The 5,000-nt window shown below is 39.7% G+C and overlaps 1 long non-coding RNA gene across 1 annotated transcript in view; it reads left to right on the forward strand.

Annotated features, from left to right (window-relative positions):
- LOC138057893 (uncharacterized) overlaps positions 1-2,357 on the forward strand; it is a 7,160-nt gene extending 4,803 nt beyond the window's left edge. Inside the window, exon 3 of the long non-coding RNA XR_011133749.1 lies at positions 745-2,357. This is a non-coding gene — a long non-coding RNA (uncharacterized lncRNA). The remainder of the gene's footprint in view (positions 1-744) is intronic.
- The last annotated feature ends 2,643 nt before the right edge of the window (positions 2,358-5,000 follow it).

Below are 5,000 nucleotides of genomic sequence, written 5' to 3' on the forward strand. Positions count from 1 at the left end.
ATCAAAACTCCGGTCGGACCAACACCCAGGGACTTGAAATAACTCGGAGGAAAGAGTGCAGCCTTTGTAATGACATCTGCAACTGATTAGACTTTCTAATCTTCTCGGGTAAGGACGGTAAACCGTGGGCCCCATCTCACAATCCTTCAATGTTCACATCCCTCTGGGGCGCAAAAGAACCCGAACACTCGTAACAAAGAGTAGGGCATGGATTTCCCGATGTTGCAGTCTGCCCTCTGTGGTATAGGTAAAGGGCCGCAAGTTGGAAAACTGTAAAAGGTTAATTGCGTCTCCCTCTCTACATAAAGTTAGCATATCGTATCGTATCGCATCGTATCGTGTTTGCTTCGATTAAGATGGCCTCTCTCTATCTAAATCCAACTTGTCAGTGCTCCTCCAATCTGAAGGGAAAGACCGTCCTTAAACACCAGGCCCCAGTTTATCAAACGATGAATAGCGCAATCCACCTGATAAATCACTATTCATTGGCTAAGACATAGCGAAACCAATTGCGCTATCTAATGGCTAGATTTATCCGGTGGATAGCATTATCCATCTTTTAAACAAGTGTACCTGGTTTATGCGTGAGCTCGCGCGAAGTATCACCCCCAGACAACTTTTTAGAGCATAACATCCACTCCCCCTCCCCCCACACCCGGTTCCAGTCATCATTGAGAAATCCGTCTCCACAGAATTTTTTTTTTTTTGCGTGCTTTTTACTTATCCTGGAAAATTTATTTGTAGGTCTATTCCAAAGACAGCTTCTCTGAAAAGGGGATCTTCAAGTGACACGTATTTTATTTTCAAAGTAGCCGAGGTTGCTCAGCACCGCGAAAACGAAACACCAATCTTTACTGATGCAGTGTACAGTTATTCGCAAGAAAGAATCGTGGGCATACGAATTTACCCCCAAGGGGTGGGCAGTGGAAGAGGCACCCACGTGCCACTTTTCATTCATATGATAAAAGGAGACTTCGACAATTCCCTAGTTTGGCCCTTTCGTGGTACAGTCACCATTAGCGTCCTAGATCAAAGTTGTTCCGGAGATCAGAGCGACATTAGTCGGATCATACAAGTGAAGCCAAACCTGACAGCCTTCCAACAGCCTCGTGAGGCCATTTGCCGTACTGGCTATGGCTTTGAAAGGTTCGCACCAATCGAGAAGTTCTTTGGTGCTCGATATGTCAAAGACGATAAATTGTTGTTGAAAATAGAGTTTTCAGGGTAAGGACTGATTTGTCCACCACTTATTGCAACAAAATATTTCTCTCAAAGAGAGAATTTTTTGCGTTATTTATTCCACTAAAGTTGTGCCAAAGACGATGTTTATATCAGTGAAAAGAGTGTTATTTTAACTACTTAAAAGGTAGAATAGATGGCTTGCAACTGATCACTAAAGATACAAGGTAAACAATGACGTAATTTACAATAGTTGATACAATACGGTCTTCTTTATCACATTTCTTGGCGCTTGTGTCAATTTGTTTGGATTATATCTTTCCAAGGGTTTTAGTTGTGCCTAATTTTATTTTTTACAAACATTAGCTCCGAGAAAAAAGTTACAATAGTACAATGTTCTAGAAACTGAGGCACTTTTATAAAGCCATAACGAACCATTCCATTCGGTTGATTGAAGGACGGTTCCTACTTAATCTATCGTTATTGCGCATACGTTCAATGCTCATCTCAAGATACTCGGGTTTCTTATGGGTGGTGCTTATTTAGTGATCATTTATTCAGGAATATTTTGCGCGGCTTAAAACTATGCGAAGAAAGCAGAACTTAGTAAGTGCTCTTGGTAACCAAAAAGAAAATTGGAGGTTAACCCTGCATTTTTCAGAGATAAGTAAGCTTCTATTTAGAAAAGAACACCATACATTGATTTGTATTTTAAAGATTTTTACAAATATTGTTGATTAGTTAACTTTGAAAAATACACAGTTACCCTAAATTTTCTTTTTAGATTTCAGTAACAAATGTTAAGATCTGCTTTCCCCATATTCATAAACAGCGCTAAAGTACCTTTCAATTAAGAAAAACACTACACGCATAGCTAAAACTACATGATTAACGTGCTCATCTCAAGTATACTTGTATCATTAAGATGTATATTTGTAGGATAGTATTTAAATTGAGCCTCTTTCGATATTTTTCCCAGAGATAACGACATTTTAAATATGGTTGAGGATGTCTGGTTACCTAGTTTGTGAACGTTTGATAAGATTACAAATTTTCAAATGTTTTTAGTATAGAATTTAGTTGTTATAACGTTGGTTCTTTTCTAATTTTATTGAGCTTCATTTGTGTACCTTTTGCTATGATGTATTTTTTGGAATAGAGTCGACAGGCAACTTTATTAAAACAATGGAGTCATTCACTGTGCGTAGTACATCTGTTTAAAGACCCTTTCGCGCGAGGCGCCAGAAACTCCCACCCATTTGTTTCACTAAACGCCTATTTTAGAGGTTGAACATTTCTTCGAATATGATCATGATCTTTCTTACGCAAATGTCGCGGGCGTTTGAAAAGGTTGTTTAATTGATATGGTTGAAATTGTAGAACATGCTGAAGAGGGTAAGCTCAAATTGAAACTGATTTTAAGTTTCATACAACATCTGTTCAACATGCCCTTCGCTCATGAAAATGTTGAATAGTGTTGAAACCTTTTCAACATTTAGTTCAGCAACGGTAGATGTTGAAATGGGCATGCTTATATCTGGCTTTAAGCATCAATGTGCGCTCCATCGCCCGTGGAGTAGAGTTGTATTTTGAGACGATGTTTTTGTTGCCGTAGCCAAAGCCGTTTATTAAGTACTCTATTTTCTCGAGACGGAGCAAAGCTGCGAGTAGGATCTAGAAACGTCCCTACATCCCGATCCTACCACTTGAGGCCATAACTGAGCGGGACAAACATCGGTTTACTCGCGCCAGGAGCCCGTTACTCGGAGCCTTCACGGTGAGTGTTGACTAATCCCGATATAACACATCTCGCCAGCTACCCAGATTATCGCAGTATTAATACGCAACGTCAAGCGAATGATAAAGCAAAGCGTAGATACGTACCATATATATCTAGATGCTTTTCGTCCTTGCAATTGGCCAACGAAGCTTGATTATAAATAGAGCACAAACTGCAATGACAAATATGAGACTAAACAAGCGCATGACTGAAATATTGTTTTTAGTGACTTAACGTTTCGTATGTCTCAACATTATTATTACCTTTGCACATTAAAACGGTTTCTTCTGAAGATGTATGTTGAGACATACGAAACGTTAAGTCACTAAGAAATATATTTCAGTTATGCAGTTGTTTAGTCTCATGTTTGTCACCGCAGTTCGCGTTCTATATCTGGCTGATTTAGAATAATTAATGAATGAATGAATTAATTAATTTCTTGTCATGGTCCTCTGTGGTTCCCAAAAACGTTTGGGTGTTTTTTGGATTTTATAAAATTCCCTGTATCTTCAAATTGAAGGCATTTCAAGAGATGAAAGTTTGGGAATAATGTGTTTTTGGTGGTCTTTTTGAAACTTTAGACCACCTTTTCCTGTGATCTTGTAAACATTGGATAATGGCCATGGGTTAAAATTTGTCATCTGCTGCTTAGCAACATTGGGTCACAAGGAGATCGAATATTTTTTAATGGTGAATCGGGGATACTGGGAAAAAAATCCGAGTGCTAATTTTCAGAAGTCGAAATAGCGACCTTCCGATTGCTAATTCGGCTGCTCCACCATTGACCAAACAGTGCATTGAAACGGATAACTGAGATGGAAATTGGGTTAACTGTGGAGTGAGTGGAGAGATGACGAGCATGTGGGCTCTACAGGGGAATGGAGGCTCATATCTTTGGAATTTCTCATTATGGCGGACTTCTTGGTGACCCATTTACTACCTCTGGCCTAGCATTTACCCGTGCTTATTCTGTTTTCACTTACCATAAGCTACTTGTGCTTACGATTGTGCTTGCGTCGCTAGTGAAAACCAGTCTTTACGGTTGTCAAGACTAGAACGGGAAAGACAAAGTGCAAAAAACTCGTTCTGGGCGTGCAAAGTTCATTGAAGCTATTCTTTTATTGTCCTTCTGCCCTCGCCGACGTTGTTAATTTTGTCTAAGCCCTGGCCAAACTATAGAACAAAGTTGGATCCCACGTGCAACATTGGTTGCGGTCACACTTAAGAGACGCAGTGTAACATCCAGATAAGTGTTGACACTACTATAGTGTCAACTCTGTGGTGTTTTGAATCCCTCGGGAAACACTGAACAATAGAACTTTATTTTAACCTTACTGTTAACTCCCTAATTCCACTGCAACCATTGTTGAATGTAAATGTTAAGATGGTGGCAAAACGTTATCCAACATTGCTTTAAGTTGGTGCTAAATTTGAAAATATGGCCCAAACACGGAAACAAAAAGGGCTTGTAGCGTTTATTGTACCGGACGTGTTGGAGGACGGAAATGAGGGATTCAATCGAGGAAAAAGCAGATAAAGTGTACCATAACAAGTGGAGAAGGGAATGTCTCTGTCGTTGTACAGTTATCACTGCAATATACACCCGCGTTTAATTAACGAGATGATGAGAATGAGCCGGATCAATTAGCAGAGATTTTAATTAAACGCTATTGAGCCAGACATTTTCAAATAGGCAACAAAATGGGTGGTGAACCGCTTAGTCCAGATGAAAGGCTCTTCATCAACAACCACGACTACTTTTGGTCAGTTGTTCGCCATCTTTGTTGTAAATGATGCTAAAAGCTAAAAGCCTAAGCTTGAAAAATAAGATAGCGATTCGTGATTGGCTAGCAGGTCATAACTTTGTTGGAAGAGGTGCAGAACACTGCAGCATTGATGCGTCGAGCAGAATTTTTGGGCGTAAAGCCGGGGTCAAACTTTACAACGAAGTTGGATCCTACATGCATTATTGTTGGATGTAAATTTTGAGGTTTTGGCAACACACTATCCAACATCGCTACAGGAAGCTGATTCAAGTTCA

Source organism: Montipora capricornis, chromosome 7 (genome assembly GCF_036669925.1).
Source record: "Montipora capricornis isolate CH-2021 chromosome 7, ASM3666992v2, whole genome shotgun sequence".
NCBI lineage: Eukaryota > Metazoa > Cnidaria > Anthozoa > Scleractinia > Acroporidae > Montipora > Montipora capricornis.